The sequence below is a fragment of the Balaenoptera ricei genome, chromosome 19 (genome assembly GCF_028023285.1).
Source record: "Balaenoptera ricei isolate mBalRic1 chromosome 19, mBalRic1.hap2, whole genome shotgun sequence".
In the NCBI taxonomy this organism is placed as follows: domain Eukaryota; kingdom Metazoa; phylum Chordata; class Mammalia; order Artiodactyla; family Balaenopteridae; genus Balaenoptera; species Balaenoptera ricei.
The window spans coordinates 49782402-49803045 of record NC_082657.1 but is presented as its reverse complement, the minus strand read 5'-3'; the positions used below and the strand labels follow the sequence as shown (position 1 = coordinate 49803045).

General features: G+C 37.1%; 1 protein-coding gene across 18 annotated transcripts in view; it reads right to left on the bottom strand.

The window, feature by feature from the left end:
• The window catches only part of HYDIN (HYDIN axonemal central pair apparatus protein), a 446648-nt gene that overhangs the window by 416380 nt on the left and 9624 nt on the right, over positions 1-20644 (bottom strand). For 17 of the 18 annotated variants that reach the window (XR_009499152.1, XR_009499153.1, XR_009499154.1 and 14 more), the window contains exon 2: positions 8513-8632. The gene's annotated coding sequence lies outside the window, so the exon portion shown is untranslated. Of the gene's footprint in view, positions 1-8476; positions 8633-20644 lie in introns of all 18 variants that reach the window. The other variant, XM_059905589.1, reaches the window with a different exon arrangement.

Genomic DNA, 20644 nt, shown 5'->3' with positions numbered 1-20644 from the left:
ATAATGGAAAAGAATATGAAATAGAATATATATATGTATAATTGAATCACTTTGCTGTGCACCAGAAACTAACACAACATTGTAAATTAACTATACTTTAATTAAAAAAAAAAAAAAAAGAATTTGGGCCTGAAGAACTAAAAGGATGAGGTAGTAGCCAATTGAGATGGCTACAGGTAGAGCAAGTTTAGGAGGAAAGATCAAGAGTTCCATATAGGATATGTTAAGAAGAGAGTTCTAGATTGGAAATATAAGTTTAGGACTCGCTGACATACAGCGAGGTATTTAAAAGCTGTGACCAAATAACATCACCAAGGAAGTTATGGCAGAGAGAGAAATGTCTGTATGTCCACGGGTACGCCTCAGGGGTTAGCTGACCAATATTCCCTCCATGCTCCCTCTTCCCCTGCACCTATGCTCAGTCAATCCACCACAGCAGAAGGTTTGGTGCTCCTCCATGAGAAGCCAGCAGTGCTGTAGGACAAAGAATTTCAGGCTTGGAGATAAAAGATGGACTCGGGCTCAGATCTGCCACCCAAGTGTACTGTCTTAGGCGAATCACTTAATTTTGATGAGCCTCTGTTTCTTCACCTGTAAATCGGAGATAACATTATCTCCCTATAGAATATCTGTAAGTGTTAAATAAGTTGAATAAAAATACTTTGTAAGATGCTTTACATGCTACAAATTAGTATCATTTATCTCATAACCTCTGATAACTGAAGGAAGAAAACGTTGTGCTTCTGTTAGTGATTACATATAAAGTTTAGGATGGTATCTACCCATGTTTAAAATGCATAACCCTTTTAAACATATCTTTTACCCTTATCAAAATGCACATACCCTTTGATGCAGCAATTCCAACTATCCTACAGAATATAGCTGCACAAGCGTAAAGATAAATGTGTTAGGCACTAGTAATAAGATATTAGAAATAATATATATCAGTAATGGGTTGGGTAAATAAAGCATGGTACATTCATACAGTGGAATACCAGTTGTTAAATGTAATGAGAAAATATATGTGTACTGACATGAAAAGATACCCATGATATTTATGTAAAATAATAGCAAGCAAGTTGCAGACAATATGTACAGTATAATCCAACTTGTTTTACATGTCTATGTATTCATATTACACATTTTGATACACACATAGCAAAAAAGACTACAAGGATATGGGCCGCAGTGTTGAGAGCAGTCACGGGGCACTGAGTGTGGCTGAGGAGTTCATGGGCCTCTGAGGAATGTGAATGGCAAGCACTGGAGAGAATTACTTTCACTTTCTCCTTTTGATACTTTGGAATTCTTTGAAGTTTTATAAGAAACGAAAGCTATCTTAAAGACATACCACAAACCAATCCCTGTACCCTGAGGTCCTTAAGAGGGTGGGTGCACATTTCTGAGTCCAGAAGAATGTCTCTGTTGGGTTCCTGGTTATATTTCAATTCGGCAAGCCACAGCTTTCCTTCCCACCAAGGCATGGGGTAACATAGTGGAAGCAGTCCATTGAGGGGAAAACATAGGCCCAAAGTAGGGCTACTTTGGGAAGGAAAAAGAAAATGCAAACATATTCTGAAAACAGATGGTGTCTGGAAGAGAACGTGTGTTTGGCAACAAGAAGGGAAAATCACAGGGGGAGGAGAGAAAAGCAGTAAAAGAGAAACAGCCAAAGGAAGTGGTAATTAAGTGTGAAGCTCAAGATTTCCAAGGGATTTTTCAGCTTTGGCAAAAGTCAGGCCTCTGGACAATTCTGCTGAAGTGTGTAGACATTGCTTTACATTTCTTTTATTTATTAAAAGTATTCCAAGAGAGCAGTAGCTCTGAACCATGATATCCTGAAACTAGTTTGTCACCAATGTTTCAGGTATTAAAGTTTTCAAATAACGTACTTTTAGTCACAGTTAAAGAGGCCCCAAAGTTAGCCCTCTCGCTCAATGGCATCCTAATATGCTTCCTGGGGTGGGAGACAAAGGGTGGAGTCACTGCTAGTGTTGAGGGAGTTGTGTATAACCCACAGGCTACCTGTCTCACCATCTCCTAACATTGTCCCTATTCTTCTCTGGGCTCTGGAAGTCCCCATGGGTCACTGGTGGGACAGGCAGGACAACCATACATTGGGAGATTTGTGACAATCAAGAGTCATGCCACATCCCACCTCATTTATAGTATGAACTAAGGCACAAGCATCTGAAATGTCCAATAACAAAGAGATTAATTGATGAATTATTTTGCACTAAATTGCTTGCTATTGCAGCTGCTCAGAATGTCAAAGAGCAACTAGGAACTATGACCGTTCCAGCAGGGAACAGCTGTGGGGGCCAGAGGCCAGCTCCCCTATCAGTGAGGGAAGGAAGTCCTTATGTCTGTATTGACCCCCTCCTGTCATACCAGTGACGGTTCACAGACAGGATTACAAAGGATAGGTTTTACACTTGGTCCTAAATAATCTTTTAATGTCACAAAAAGCTGAGCCACAGCCAAGAATACATTATGATGTCTCAAATTATCAGTTCTATCTTTGGGATAAGATGTATTCCACGCATCAAACTGAAGGTCAAGAGATGAGTCTTTTCCTCCAGACATGGTCAAAACCTTTCTGGGTCTTATAAAATGGGGCTTGGAATACAAGTTTACTCTAGCAGGGAGCTTTTGGATTGCATGAGCTCTAGACATTGGATATAGAGGGCTGAGATTCCATACCAAGCTCAAGTTTAACCTCAAATTATACATATGCATATATATGTGTATATATATGTATGTATGTACATATAGTATATGCATATGTGTGTTGCCCAGGGGCTCAGTTTTGGACAAATTAGGTTTGAGATGTCTATTAAACATCCAAACAGAGATGTCAAGTAGGTGATTGAATATATGGTCCTAGAGTTAAGGAGAATGGTCTAGGCTGGAGACATATATTTGGGCATTGTGGTAGGCAGAACAATGTTCACCCAGGGATGTCCATGACCTAGTCTTCAGAACCTGTGAATATATTACCTTACATGGCAAAAAACTTTGCAGATGTGATTAAGGGTATGGACTTTGAGGTGGGGAGATTATCCTGGATTATATGAGTGAGCCCAATCTTATCAGATGGGACCTTAAAATGAGAGAATTCTGCTCAGCTGTGGTGAGAGAGAGATGACGAAGGAAGAAAGTTCAGGGAGATATGATGTTGCTAAGGAATAAGACAAGCTAAGGAATGTAGGAGGCCTCTAGAAGCTGGAAAAGATGAAGAAACGAATTCTCCCTTAGAGATTGCAGAAAGGAATACAGCCCTGCTGACAGGCTATTGTAGCCCAGTGAGACCGTGTCAAACTTCTAACCTAAAAAGCTGTAAAATAATAAATTAGTGTTGTTTTAAGCCACTAAGTCTGTGGTAATTTGTTACAGCAGCAAGGGAAAACTAATGCCAGCACCATAAATATATAGATGGTATTTAAATCCATACGAATGGGATAAATAGAGACAGAAAAGAGAAGAGGTCTTGGGACTGAGCTTTGGTAAATTTGAATATTAAGTCAGGGAAATGAGAAAGACCCAACCGGGATGACAGAAAAGGAGTGGACATGAGGTAGAACAAGAAAGTGGTATTCTAGAAGCCAAATGAAGAGTCTGCATCGCCTGCTGCTGACGGGTCAGGTAAAATGAGGGCAGAATTAGGAAACAAGACAGACAGAATAGGGAGAGCACACGTGCTCAGGCCAGTTGATACACAGAAGGAAAAGAGTGAACCCTGGTCCTCAGCACTCAAGCCACAACGATGGGAGAGACACAAGAATGGTACCCACTCAGAACGCGGACTTTTTCATATACAGGGACTCTAGTCACCAGCAAACATGGCCCAGCTACAATCCTGGGACATTTCCAAACAGATCAGCACTCTTTCCCCGTGGGGGAGGGAAGGTGTGAAAGTCAGTAGCAAGAGGAGGAGAGGGGAGCAAGAAGACTTTCAACTTTCCTTTACAGACCTACACTATTGTCTCTCCTTTTACCATATGATGTAGTCTGAGCCGTGCAAGGCCCTAACTTGTTAAACAGCATATACCCTAAGTCCAAGAAAGTTAACATAATATCTCAAGAAAAGGAAATAGTTTTTTCTTAGGAAAAAAAATGAGATCATCAAAATAAAAATACACAACCTTTCAGGACCTGACATTCCACGTCAGTCATAGCTTCAGACGACCTTTTATGTTTTGCCTTTCTTCACCTCAAAACTCATGTTAGGTAATCATCTACAAACGAACAATTGAAATCATGCATGGAGGACCCTGTGGCCTGAGACAAATATAGCCCATGTAACACTGCCTCACACTGACTTATAATGATTTGTTTAGGTGTTTATCTTCCCCACTAGACTCAGAAGTCCTCAAAGAGGTGAGACTGTGCCCTTTCATCACTGAATAGTAAAAACAATAATCCATTAACTTCCCATTCGTTGAACTAGTAATATGTGTCAGACACAATGCTAATTATTTTCAGGCATTTGATCTTCACACAAGCCTATAAGATGGGTATTACTTACTCCATTTCTCAGATAAGAAGCTTGAGATTCAGGGAGGTGAAGAAACTTACTTAATAGTCAAACTAAGTCAGAGAGTAGCACAGCTGTCCAATGCCAAATTCTTGCTGAATAAAGCTGCCTCCAAAGACGTTCACATCCTAATTCCTGGAACCCCTTATATGGAAAATATGACTTTGCAGGTGTGATTAAATTAAGGGTTTTAAGGTGAGGAGATTATGCTGGACTATCCTGGGCTCAATGTTATCACAAGAATCCTTGTAAGAGGGAGTAGGAGATATGTTGAATAGTAGGAGATGTGACAGCAGAAGCAGGAATTGAAGTGATTCGAGGTAGGAGCCATGAACCAAGGAATGCAGGCAGCCTCTAGAAGCTGGAAAAGGCAAGGAAACAGACTTCCCCCTAGAGCCTCCAGAAGGACACAGACCTGCCAATACCTTGACTTTAGATTTCTGACCTTCAGAGCAGGAAGATAATAAATTTGTGTTGTTTAAGTCACTACGTTTGTGATAATTTGTTACAGTAGCAATAGGCAACTGATACAGTGCTCTTTGCCTCTGTCCTTGTTTGTCCTTACATCCCCATGACCTAAGGGAGTCAATGGATGTTTGCTAGGTGAATACGAAGGAGGAAGAGATTTTCCTCTAAGCCTTCTCCCACCTGGCCCAACCTGAACTCCTGACCAGGAGAATATAGGCTTCCTCAAAGCGAGGCAGGCAGAAGTAGCCGAAGTATATCTGGGGTGATATTATGTGTTTTCCTAATTGCTAAGTCGAATGGATATGCTAGTTGAAGCCTGAATCTCATTCTATGCCAGTCAGCGTGCCCTTGGAACACACGACAAAATGCAACCTTAATTTACAGCTGTGAGCCACAGGGCTGAAGGAAGGTAGAAGGATGAGGGGAATTGGATATTTTTATGTTCTACTTCCTATAACAGTACATTAAACATCGCAATGATTCAGTTGAAATTATAAGCAGTATTAGTAAAAAGATGAACAGAAATCATACTTTATCATCTAATTCCATTATAAAAATTATTTCATAGCAAATTAGAGCAATGAATACACTTGTGCATACAGCAAATGCACATAATTCTACCTTCCTCTTTCTCTGAGACCATTATGGTCCATTCTTTAAACAAGGAAGATGATATCTTCTCTACTAGTATCAATAAGGAGACAGTTTTCCAAATTAATAAATTCAATACACCCCATAGCTTAGCTCCTTAAGAAACAAAGAGCTGGAAGTCTGAAAACAGTTTAGGTTTCACAAGTGGCTCATCGTGCCATAAAGGATTTTTTCCCCTTTCTGTATCCCAGTTTCTCGAGCCAGGTTAAAATCCTACACTTAGTAAAAACTTCAAAACAGCTTTTGATCTTTTAAGAACAAGTATTAACATAAACAGAACTAAACCAAAGCAAAAACTAAAAGCAATTGTTTAGAACTGAATCTCAAATTCACATACACTTGTATTCCATAATCTATTTGTAGTCGACATAGAAAGTGAAATAAATTATTGGGTAGATCTAAGGTAAAATCAGTCACTGCCCTCGGTCTAGACCTTCTGATTGGATTGGCAATTCCCATGGTGTTCCCAGCTTGCATGGTTTTGAAGCCAAGGTTCCCAGGGGTCCTGAGTGGCTTTGGAATCTGAATAAATCACACATACTAGGGGTCCACTGAGACCACCAGAAACTCAATTTATTTGTGATCTGAGACAAGACTTTATTGCTTCTCAGATTAATAGTTAAAAATGTTTTGCTTTCTACCTCAGGGGTATTAGTTTGATATATGAGACAGGGAGATTATTAAATCTTCAGTGCCTTCCAAAGATGTAAATTAAACCACAGCATCTCCTTATAGCCACCTCCCCTGTATGAGCTGGAGATTTATTATTAACTTGTCACTCTTGCATGCTCATCAAAACAAACAGCACCATGATTAATTACACCTGTTTATTTAAGGGTACCTGTCATAACAACTTTTTGTGGACAGGATATTACAATCTCCTAATTTCTTGGCAGAACTATAGCTAAGGACTTTCAGAGGGGAGGAGAGAATCACTGTCCTCTCCTAATCATTTCCATGAGTATATTTGAAAGAAAGGTGGCCTATATGCAACTGCATATTGTTCTTTTCATTTTAAATGAACGCTGCACTTCATTTGATTTCCCCTGCCTGTTCACAGGCATCACGTTGGCTAATTCTGTTCATCTGGACATCTTTTGAACACTTGAAGAGGTCCAGCGCTAAATGCACATAAAACTCTAAAATTCTCTTGTCAGTTCCGTCACTCACAATTCAATTCAACAAATACAATATTTAGTAGGTCCCTTCCATGTGGCAAGCAGCAAATGTGAATTTATTCATTCATTTCTTCATCCAATATTTATTTAATGTCTTTCATGTGCCAGTAATGGTACTAGGTATACCATTCACAGTTCAAAACAGTGAACAGTCCTTGGCCCCTCAGAGTTTATAACCTTGCTACCCACTTCTGAAGGCATTTGTCTCTCCAAATTATGAAAACAGGAGAGAATGGAGGGACAGTGAGAACCTGGATAAAGGGAAGAATAGCAGAGCGTATCCTTAAGATAAGGTTGCACAAAATAGACACTGAATTGAACCAGGATTAATAAGACAACTGCAAGGTTCATTCCCTCCTCCTGGTCCAGTGTGGGTCTACAGGACTGAACTACATTGAAACCATGGCATCTCACCTCTTGTTTTTCTCCCTGTACCTGTCGGATCACAGATTATCTGGTTTGCTAAATAATCACTGAAGCACAAGAAGTTTTCAAATGAAATTTTAGGCAGGGCTGCCTGACCTCTGATCTGCCACAAGAAAAATTCACCTTTACCACTTTAAATTTTAGGATAATTACCTTTTTTTTTTTTAAAGAAATAAATTCCTGATTATATTTTGTCTCTCTTTTTAAAAGTTTTTATTATGGAAATTGACCAAGAAATACAATAAAGATGAGATAATAAAATAATTACCTATCACCTAGCTTCAGCAATTATCAATATTTTGTCATTCTCATTTTTCTCTATCACATTTCTCTCGCCCTTCACCTTTATTTTTGTTTTCGAGCATTTTAAAATAAATTCCCACTATCATACCATTTCACCTCCAAATACATCAGAATTTATCTATAACAAATAAGATTTTTAAAAAACATAACTATAATATCATTGTAATACTTAACCAAATAACAATAATTTTTTAATATCTTCTAATACATAAGCCCATGTTCAAATGTCCCTGACTGTTGAAAAAAAAATTGTTTTGGATTGAAACAGGATCCAAACAAAGTCTACATATTGGATTTGGTTGATGTCTTTCATTTACACCTTTTCTCCCCATGTCCTTTTGAATATTACCAAAATGACCTTCAATATTTGATTTTTATCCAAAATAAATCCATCCAAACTTAACATATGTTCCTAGTGAAACCTCATTATGTAATATTTTCAAGGACAGGCTGATCATACAATTTATCATCCAAATGAAGAAACTCTTGAATGTAAGGGGGATGCTATTAATAATTATACTGGTGTAAATCAGGACAAAGAGTCATCCTACCAGTAGAGATATTGGGGGGTAAAAAGAAGGATCGGGTTTTGGGTTTTGGGTTTCTGCTTGGCTATTGAGAGCTGGAAAAGGCCTTATAAGAGAAAAAAAAAGTTGAACAAACTGCTAGTTAATGACTTTTCCTGGATCCATCACAGAGCTGAAGTTGAAGAAATGCCAACTAGCCCCAAATCTGAGAGACAAATGCCTACAGGGAGACATGAAATGCAAGCACTTGTCTACTTGGGGCACTTGAACACTGGTAAGAAGAATTCACCTAGAATTGTTAAGAAATTGGTGAAGGCTGAGTACTGGCTGGTGACAGAGTATGGAGCTCTAAAGGCTGCAGATAAAGGGGACTTCACACCACTCACCGGCCTCTCTCTCTGCAGATTCCAATGGATACTCACAAAAAATGATGGCAAGAGTCCTGAGAAAGCACTCCTCATGGTACAGGCTTAGGGGAGTGGAAGAGCAGCTGCTGCAGGAAGGGCATGGAGCCCTGCCCAGATCCTTCTTCTCTACCTCCCCTATAAAAAAAAAAAAAAAAAAAAAAATTACCAGTAATGTGGTATACAAAAAAAGCAAGAGAAAGAACCCACAATGCCAAGAGACAAAACAATCAACAGAACCAAACTCATATGTGACACAGAAATTGGTGCTATCAGATAGGGAATTTAAAATAACTATGAAAAATATGTCAAAGGCTCCAGTGGAAAAATTAGACAACACTCATTGTCAAATGAGGAATTTCAGCAGAGAGAGAGAAACTATAAGAAAAAAAAAAAAAAATGGAGAGGCTAGGAAAAAAAAACACAGTAATAGAGATCAAGACTGTTATTGAGAAGTTCATTAGTAGACTTAACAAAGCTAAGGGAAGAATCAGTGAACTTGATAAATATACAAACTGAACAACAAGGAAAAAAATATTTAAAAATAAAAACAGAATATAGCATCCAGGAACTGTAAGACAACAACAAATGATCTAATAGATGTGCAATTAGAATTCCAGAAGGAAAATAAGACAGAGACTGCGATAGAGTAAATAGTTGAAGGGATAATGGCTAAGAATTTCCAAAATTAATGGCATATATCAAACCACAGATCTAAACCACCAACCAAGATAAATACCCAAGCAAGATAGAGACATATCAAATTCAACCTCTGAAAACACAAAACAAAGAGAAAATCTTGAAGGCAAAGGGGAAAAAAAGACACATTACTAAAGAGAAATAATGTAACAATTATAACAGCCACCTTGTTAGAAACCATGCACCGAAAAGACAATAGTGTGACATTTTTAAAGGACTGGACAAGAGTGACATCATCAAGATGGTGGAGTAGGAGACCCCACACACACAAAGAATAACAATTAGACACCTATCCATGAATGAAAATAGCTCTGGGAGAGCTCAGGAGTCCACTTAAGAAGCTTCAGCAACACAATGGAGCCAAAAAACTGAAAATAACCACAAAAAAAGGGTAGGAAGAATAGTTTCATTTTGTCTGTGTCATCCCATCCCCCAGGCTGGCACTGCTCAATGCTAAGAGGAAACTCCTCAGCCTGAAGTTTCCCTCATCAGTGAAAGGAAAGTGGGGTGAGCAACCAGCTTCCCCAGCCTTTTGGAGCACTGCACAAAGAACCCACTTCAGTTTTACCCTGCCCAGAGACCAGCAAGGCTGAGACACCTAGAGCTGGCTAGGAACAGAGAAGGGCAGGAGCTACCAGTATCAGTCCTGAAGCATGAGCAAATGTGGTTCCCAGCAGCCAGCTCTGCAGAAGACCACAGAAGTCTTCACTGCTGAGAACCACAATAGCCCTTGCAGACACTGTAGACCGCCTCCCCAGCTTTTATCACTGAAGATTTCATTGCAGATCCCAGCAGACTGCTCGCAGTGGATCCTAACAGCTTTTGCTGCTGAGGAAACCAACAGTAAGCATACTCACTGTGGGCCCCCTGAAGATTTTGCTGCTGAGATTTTCACCTCACAGGTTTTCATGTTCAAAGACACCATCTGCACAAGTCCCTCCCCACCAAAGCCCAGGATCCACACTGGCTACCAGTCAGTCTCTGCAGCCTAGGCCCCCAAAACTGATCCCCATTGCTGTGCATGCACCCATTGCTGTGCATGCACCCATGGCCAGTTATTGCAGCCACAAGAGTGCACAGAGACAGCCAAGGCCCCCTCAGCAGCTTGTGGACCCAGAGATGGCCCTGACTCTTGTCACTGGCCTGTACTGCTACATGGGCCTGAAGCAAGCCCCTGCAAGTGTGTGCCTGTATGCTGCCTGCCCCAGCTCCTATCACTAGCCTCCGCTGCCTTGCACTCACCTAAGGCTTGCCCCTTTAGTCAAACGAGTACATACCAACAGCCAGGGCCTCCACAGCTGTTCATGCAGCCACAGCAGTTGGCTCTGGCCCCTGCTGCTGGCTCTGGCCTTTGCCGCCACACAGGTGTCTGCAGCCAGCCCCTGCCACCATGCAGGCACCTGCAGCTGCCCCCGCAACCAAGTATGTGTATACCCTGACTCCAACCACCACTACCACGTGCCCTGGTCCCTAGCCACTGGACCTAGAGGCACCACTGAGGACCAGGAGCCCTTGCAGCCACTGTGGACCCCTGCAGCTCTTTCCAAGGATCATGCAATTGTCAATGTCATAGATCCCAGCCGCCTGAGCTAACAAGACACCATGTACTCCTGGACCCAGAACCACAACACACCCTCACACTTGGTGCCCCACATCACTAGACTTAGAATCACAAAATGCTCCAGCATGCCACCACCCAAAGGTGAAGGTCTTTCCTTACCAAAGTCAGTCCATAAAGTTTGGAAGAGGTGACTGATCCTTCAAATGTGCAGATGCCTACACAAGGCTACAGGGATTATGGAGAATCAGGGAAACATGACACCACCAAAGCAACACAGTAAACTTCCAGTAATGGACCCCAAAGAAATAGAGATCCACAGATTACCCAAAAAAGAATTCAAAATAATTGTTCTAAAGAATTCAATAAAGAGCTTCAACAGCAGACTCGATCAAGTGAAAGAAAAAAATAATCAGTGAGGTTGAAGACAGATTATTTTAAATGATCCAGTCAGAAGAGTAGAAAGAAAATATAATGAAAGGGAATGAAGAAACCCTAAGGGAGTTAAGGGGCACCAAAATCACCACCATCATCATCATCTATGCATTATGGAAGCCCCAGAATGAGAAGAGAGGGAGATAGGGGCAAAAAGCTTATTTAAACAAATAATGAATAAAAATTTCCCATATCTGGGGAGAGATTTAGACATCAAGATCATGAAGCTCAGAGGTCCCCAAACAAATTCAACCCAAAGAGATCTTCTCCAAAACACATTATAATAAAACTGCAAAAAATAAAAATAATATTAAAAAAAGATCAAATCTTGTAAGTAGCAAGAGAAATGAAGCTTGGCACTTACAAGAGAACTCCCACAAGACTATAACTGAATATCTCAGCAGAAACCTTGCAGTCCAAGAGAGAATGTGATGTGATTATATATTCAAACTTCCAAAAGAAAAAAAAAAAAAAACCTGCCAACCAAGAAAACTTTACCAGACTAAGTTGTCCCTCAGAAAAGAATGAGAGATATTTACACACTCAACAAAAGAGCACCTAAATATATAAAGCAAATATTAACAGACATAAAGGGAGAAATAGATAGAAATACAAGAATAACAGGGGACTCTGATACTCCATTTTCATTAATGGATAGATCATTCAGACAGAAAATCAAAAGGAAACACTGACCTTTAATAACACGTTATACTAGAAGGACTTATCAAATATATCTAGAACATTCCATGCAAAAACAACAGAATACACATTCTTCTCGAGTGCACATGCAACATTCTCCAGGATAGATTATATGTTAGCCACAAAACAAGTATTAATAAATTTAAGAAAACAGAAATCATATCAAGCATCTTCTCCAACCACAATGGTATGCAACTAGAAATCAATTATAAGAAGAAAACTAGAAAATTCACAAATATGGAGAGATTAAACAACATGCTACTGAACAACCAGTGAGTTAAAAAAGAAATTAAAAGAGGAATCAAAATATACCTTAAGGCAAATAAAAATGGAAATGCAACACACCAAAACATAAGGGATGCCACAAAAGCAGTTCTAAGAGGGAAGTTCATAGCAATAAATGCCTACCTCAAGAAATAAGAAAATCTCAAATAAATAATCTAACTTTATACCTCAAGCAACTAGAAAAAGAGGAAGAAATGAAGCCCAAAGTTAGTAGAAGGAAGGGAATAACAAAGATCATAGTGGAAATAAATGAAATAGAGACTAAAAACACAATAGAAAAGATCAATGAAATCAAGAGCTGGTTTTTGAAAAGATAAAATTGATAAACCTTTAGCTAGACTCATCAAGATAAAAAAAGAGAGGACTCAAATAAATAAAATCAGAAATAAAAGAGGAAACGTTACAACTGATATCACAGAAATACAAAGGATTATAAGAGACTACTATAAACAATTGTATACCAACAAATTAAACAATGTAGAAGAAATAGGCAAATTCCTAAAAACACTACCAAGACTGAATGACAAAAATAGAAAATCTGGGGCTTCCCTGGCGGCGCAGTGGTTAAGAATCTGCCTGCCAATGCAGGGGACACGGGTTCGAGCCCTGGTCTGGGAGGATCCCACATGCCGCGGGGCAACTAAGCCCGTGAGCCACAACTACTGAGCCTGCGCGTCTGGAGCCTGTGCTCCGCAACGGGAGAGGCCGCGACAGTGAGAGGCCCGCGCACCGCGATGAGGAGTGGTCCCCGCTCGCCACAGCTGGAGAAAGCCCTCGCACAGAAACAAAGACCCAACACAGCCAAAAATAAATATAAATAAATTTTTAAAAAAAATAGAAAATCTGAACAGACAGATTACTAGTAAGGAAATTGAATGAGTAATCAAAAACATTCTAATAAACAAAAGTCCAGGACCAAACGGCTTCACTAGTGATTTTTACCAAACATTTAAAGAAGAAATAATACCAGTCCTCAAACTCTTCCAAAAAAATAGAATAGAAACACTTTCAAACTCATTTTAGAGGCCAACATTACCCTGATACCAAACCAGACAAGGATGCCACAAGAAAAGAAAATTATAGGCCAATATCCCTGATAATCATAGATGCAAAACCTCAATAAACCAAATTCAATAATACATTAAAAGTGATCATACACCATGATCAAGTAGGATTTATTCCAGGGATGCAAAGATGGTTCAACATCTGCAAATCGATCAATGTGATACAACACACTCACAAAATGGATAAAAAATCATATGATCATCTCAATAGATGATCATAAAACCACAGGGAGATATCACCTCCCACCTATCAGAATGGTTATTATCAAAAAGACAACAAAAAACAAGTGTTGGAAAGGATGTGGAGATAAGGGAACCCTCATGCACTGTTGGTGAGATTGTAAATTGGTGCAGCCACTATGGAAAACACTATGGAGTTTCCTCAAAAAATTAAAAATAGAACTGCCATATGATCCAGCAATTTCCCTTCAGGGTATATACCCGAAGAAAACAGAAACACTATTTCAAAAAGATATATGTATGCACTCCAATGTTCATTGCAGCATTATTTAGAATAGCCAAGATATGGAAGCAAGCTAAGTGCCCATCAACAGATGAATGGATAAAGAATATGTGGTATATATACAATGGAATATTACTAAGCCATAAAAAAAATCTTGCCATTTGAGACAACACAGATGGATCTAGAGGGTATTAAATAAGCTAAGTGAAGTAAGTCAGAGAAAAACAAATACCTCATGATCTCACTTCTATGTGCAATCTAAAATAACAAAACAAAATGAAAACAGACTCATAGATACAGAGAAAAAACAGGTGGTTGCCAGAAATAGAAGTAGGGGTGAAATAGGTATAGGGGATTAAAAAGTATAAACCACCAGTTATACAATAAATAAGTCATGAGAATGTAATATACAGCATAAGGAATATGGTCAATAATATTGTGATAACTTTGCATATGGACAGATAGTTACAAGACTAGACTTATTGTGGTGATCATTTCATACTGTATGCAAATGTAATGTCATTACGTAGTACACCTGAAACTAACATGATATTATACATCAAATAAATTTCAACTGTAAAAAAAAAGAAAGAAAAAGAAAATGCAGTATGCATTATGCAATATTATTCACCCATAAAAAAGGAAGGAAATCCTGCCATTTGTGACAACGTGGATGAACCTTGACAGCATTGTGCTAATTGAAATAAGTCAGACAGAGAGAGACAGATACCGTATGATCTTACTTACACATAGAATATAAAAAATTAAAATTTAAAAAGTGAGATCATGGATACAGAGTATAGGTTGGTGGTAGGCAGAGGTGGAGGTTAATACATATACAGTTGACCCTTGAACAAGTCAGGGATTAGGGGCACCAATGCTCCATGCAGTCAAATATTCAAGTATAACTTTATATTCAGCCTTCCTTATACACAGTTCCACATCCATGGATTCAACCAACTACGGACAGTATAGTGTATATGTATATAATACACATTTAGTGAAAGAAATCCACATGTAAGTGAACCTGCACAGTTCAAACCCACGTTGGTCAAGAGTCAACTGTCTGTAGTTAAAAATACTCTATTGTATACTTGAGTTGCTGGGAGAGTAGATCTTCAAAGTTCTCATCATAAGAAATAGAAAATTTGTAACTTATGTATGTTGATGAATGTTAACCAGTCTTATCATGGTGATCATTTTGCAATATATACATATACTGAACCATTATGTTGTACACCTGAAACTAATACAATGTTATATGTCAATTTTAAAAAAATAAAGCAGAAATTGATGAGTTAGAAACAGAAGAAACAATAAGTAAACCAAAAAAGCTGGTTCTTTGAAAATTCATCAACAAAATAGAAATAGTTAACCTGATTTTTAAAAGAAAGTACAAACACACAAAAGAAACTAATGCAAAACAGAAAATTTTTTTAAATCATTAGACTACCCTGTACAATTTTATGGAAAAAAAATTTTTAATAAAATTTAGATGAAATAAGTAACACTCTAGGTAAATATACCAAAACTGACACGAATAGAAACAAAAGCTCTAAACAAATGAATTTTGTAAAAAGAAATAAAGAAAATCATAAATGAGTTCCCCTGCCAAAAACACACCAGGCTCAGCTCGTTTCACAAAGCAGTCTACCAAAGCTTAAAGATCAGATGATGCAAATGCTATTTACACTCCCTCAGCACATAGGGGAAAAAATGAAAACATCCAAATTATTTTTATAAAGCAAATATAAAATTGATTCCAAAACCAGATAAATACTGCTCAATAAAACTATAGACCAATTTCACTTATAAATATTAATGCAAATATTGAACTACTATTAGCAAACAGAATCCAATAATCCATCAAGATCAAGCAGTGCTTATTTCAGAAATGTAAGAGGAGTTCAATATTAGGAAATCCATTAATACAAATAATCATATTAATAGAGCTAAAGAGAAAAATACGCTTATCTTCACAGATTTAAAAAAATGGAAAAATGAACACTCATTTATGTTTTTAAAAGCCTCAAAAATAGGAACACCTCATTAATATAAATAAAAATAATGAAATAAACATTTAAAAACTCAGCAGCTGATATAATGGGGAAACACCAGAGCTCCAGTTCTCAAAGTGTGGTATGTGGACCCAACCAAGACATTATTTCCCCTTTTCATTATGTTACTAGTGAATGTTATGCAAAAGCAGTGGGCAAAATTGCTGGTGTCTTAGCACAAATCATGGTAGTGGCAACAAACTATACTAGTAGTCCTTCTTCATCACACATATGATAGTGGGGGGAGGGGAAGCCATTTTTACCTAAGAATACCTTTGAGGAAGTAGTAAACATGAGGAATTTTATTGTCTCAACCCTTGAGTACATCTTTAATACTCTAGGTGAAGAAATGGGAACTACACATGAAGCACTTCTGCTGCATATCCAAGTAGGATGGCTGTCTCCAGGAAGCATGTGTGTGACTGAGCTGTAAACCGAAGTGGTGCATTTTTCATGGAACACCATTTTCACATTAAAGAACAACCAGCAGACAAACTATAGTTATTCAGACTTGAGTATTTTTGACAGATATTTTCTCAAAAATTGATAAAGTGAGCTGTCACTTCAAGGAAAACAACTGACAATATTTGCTGCCATGATAAAATTTAAGCACTCAAGTGAAAATCAGAATTTTAGAAAAATTTTGTCCACCACCGTGAGCGTGACAGCTTCTCAGTACTTAGATTTCCCTGATGAGATTAGTGGGGATGTTTTAAAATGTGATTTATTTTTGATACCATATAATCAAATGTGTGAACATTTGCAAGATGTACAAAATTCAATGAACTGATATTTTCCAAATGACAAATTCATGGTGTTACAAAACCACATGTGGGTAAGTGACCCTCTCAAAGTGCAAGACAGACCAGTGGATGTTAGTGTAACAGAGTATAAAATGTTATTAATATAGTTTAAGATTCTTCATTGCAACCAACTTTTAAGAAAATATTACCTGTCACATTCTAGAACAGCATCAAAGAATATCCATAATTACATAAAGAGGTTCTTAAATACTCCTCCATTTCTCAATCACATAGCCATGTGAGGCCAGATTTTAAGTACTTCAACCAAAACAGTGTGTCACAACAGACTGAATGTAAGAACAGATATGAGAATCTAGCCATCTTCTATTATAAAGACAAAAAAAAAAAAAGATTTGCAAAAATGTAAACAATGCCATGCTTCTCACTAAATCTTGTTTTGAAAGTTATTTTTCATAAAAAATATTTACATTGACATATAACAGTTTTATCATTATTTTTGAATTAACAAACAAAATTTTTCTCAGTTTTAATTTCTGATATGGAAAATATCAACAGATAAACCCCCATAAATTAAAGTTCTTTGGATTCCTCAATAATTTTTAAGAGCGTAAAAGGGTCTTGACACCAAAAATCTTGAGAACCACAGCACTGCAGACATTCCCACTAAGGTCAGGATGACATCAGGTCTGGGCAGAAAATATAAAAGATGAAACTGGCACATGTTGTGCCAGAAAGTATCAAAGACTGTTTGAATTATGTAAAAAATGGCATAGTATCAACTCGGAGTCTCTCTCCCACACACCCATCCCAAATAGGATAATTCAAGCATCAAGTGAGAACAATAATTGTAATTGATTAAGATACATCAAATATATAACCACCCATGAGGTCCTAAAGATAGTCTAAAAAAACAACTGCAAAAAAAATTTTTATTTGTCACCCCTGGAGGTTGCTAAGACACCAACTTACTTATCTGAAAACTGACAAAGTGTTTTTTAAAATTAAGCATTTATAAGACCAGAAACCATAAAACTCCTAGAAGAAAATATAGGCAGAACACTCTCTGATATAAACTGTAGCAACATATATTTTTGGATCTGTCTCCTACTGCAAAGGAAACAAAAGCAAACAAATGGGACCTAATTAAACTTAAAAGCTTTTACACAGCAAAGGAAACCATCAACAAAATAAAAAACAACAAAATGATATGACCGATAAGGGATTAATATCTGAAATATGTAACTTGATACCAAAAAAAAAACAGCCAACCTAATTTTAAAATGGGCAGAAGATCTGAACAGGCATTTTTCCAAAGACATACAGATGGCCAGCAGGCACATGGAAAGATGCTCAACATGGCTAATCATCAGAGAAATGCAAATCAAAACCACAACGAGATCTCAGGTACCTCACATCTGTCAGAATGGCTATCATCAAAACGACCACATGTAACAAATGTTGGCAAGGACGTGGAGAAAAGAGAACCATTGTATGTTGTTGGTGGGAATGTAAATTGGTGTAGCCACTATGAAAAACAGTATGGAGGGTTCTCAAAAACTAAATATAGAACTATCATATGATCCATCAATTCCTAGGTATTTATCTAAAGAAAACAAAACACAAAAACACTGATTCAAAAATATGCATGCACCCCAAAGTCCATAGCAGCATTATTTACAATAGCCAAGATATGGAAGCAACCTAAGTGCCCATCAATATGAGTGGATAAAGAAGATGTGGTATACATATACAATGGAATATTACTCAGCCATAAAAACGAATGAAATTTTGCCATTTGCAGCAACATGGATGAACCTAGAGAATATTATGCTTAGTGAAATAAGTCAGACAGAGAAAGACAAATACTGTATGTTATCATTTATATGTGGACTCTAAAATTAAACTAGTGAATATAATAAAAAACAAACTGAGTGACAGATATAGAGAACAAACTAGTGGTTACCAGTGGGGAAAGGAAAGGGGGGAGGGGAAAATAGGGGTAGGGGATTAAGAGGTACAGACTACTATGTATAAAATAAATAAGCTACAAGGACATATTGTACAGCACAGGGAATATAGCCAATATTTTATAATAATTACAAATGCAGTATAAACTATAAAAATTTTGAATCACTATGTTGTATACCTGAAACTAATAAAATATTGTAAATCAACTATACCTCAATTAAAAAATTAAATTTTAAAAAAATTAAGCATTTCTCCAGCTTTTTCTGAACAAACTGCTTCAGAAAGAAACAAATAGTTGATGAACTCAAGAACATATTATAAAGTCCAATTAGTACAGTAGAAATATGGTCAGAAAACCACTAATTTGCAACCTCTGAGCTAAAAATCAATATTCAATAGAAGCTAATGCTATTAAGTGAAAGGTTGATAGAAAACTTAGTGTAAAAATAAAATTGATATCTGAATCTCTGACTAACCCTAATGTCACTGAGAGGGGGCAACCAGCCATTTTGTGCTTCGTGGCATGATAGAAAAGGAAGTACACAACACCACTTATGAAGTATCCTTGCCAAAAGCAATCAATTCTCTAGATCTAACTACCATTTTATAGACAATGTGTGGCATACATACAAGTTAGAAGATAAAATAATCAGCCAAATCCAGAATGTGGAAAATTACAGGACAGTTAAATTAGCATGGAAAAGAAAATGTTGGGAGAGGGACTCAATAGATGGAGAGACTTTGGAGACATATTAAGTAAATGCAATGTGTGAGCCTTATTTGGATCCTTATTTGAATCAACTGTAAAAAGCCATTTTTGAGACAATCTGGAAAAATTAAACACAGACTAAGTATTGGGTGACATTAATTTTGTTAGGTGTGATATCTGTTAGAGATATTTCATGAATTTGCTTCAAAATACTCCAAGAAAAAAAAGTGGAGGATAAAATTAGTTCAGAAAAATGTGGATAGTTATGGTAACTGGGTGAGGGTACATGGGGGGCTGTTATCTAATTTTAATGTTGTATATGTTTGAAAGTTTTCTATAATAAAAACACAAAATCAAATAGTATTTTGTAGACACCTATATTGACAATATGAGATACAAAATAAGTATATGTCATAGTGCCTTGCCCTTGAGTTTATAATTCTGGCAAGAAAATGAGAGAATGGAGAAAAAAAAGAAAGAACAATGTAAGTAATGCTCAAATGGAATATAATCTTTAAAAATTCTGAACTATGTTGTACACCTGAAAATTATATAATATTGTGCATCAAATATACCTCAGTAAAAAATACATAATATTGCAAATAAAATAAAATGTTCCAGAGAGCAGAAAAATCAATTAAAAATTTTCAAACTGAATGACCCAAGCAGTAAGTGCAATAAAAATAGCTCCAGGACGAGATTAACATTACTAGAGTTACAGGATAGTTGCAGGAATGATGTTTACTCTAACAAAAAAAAAAAGAAATTCATTAGGATGTCTGTGCTTGTTTTGAATTTTCCAAGCTAGTCTAGTATAAAAACTAAATTTTCAGTCCTGCAGTTCACTGGAAATAGAACTCCCAAAAGTCTAGACAGTAAAAGCACATCTGTCTTGCCCAGTAAATTAATTTGGTGTTGATGTACACAATCTTAAATCCTAAATCCTTAAAGAGGAAAAAGATGTAGATATACATGTAAACAAAATAGGTTTATCCACAAAGATATGTAGACTTTTCAAAATAAAAGTATCTTTTTAGCATACTGTACAAAGAGAAAAAGAACGATCTCTACAAATGTGTTCCTTAACTATATCATAACAAATTTAAGCCACAAATCAACAATGTGGCTGCAATATTAAATATTATTAAATCCCTGGTAACAGACTAAACTGATACTCCTGCACTTGGTATAAACGAACATAGAATGATTACACCTGGTTAATCTACTAAGACACTCTGTAAAGACACAACGGTCAAGATCTTGAGAAAATTAGAAAAACACTATTATGGGTACAATTTGTAAATGAGTACTCAACCTATATGTGAACATAAGCAGATTACACTTTTAAATAAAATTTTCAATTGAGCAAAATTAAATGCAAACCTATGCTCAGTGACAGATAATTTCTAAATATTTTCACTAGTAAAGAACAGTTGGCATCTTCCATAT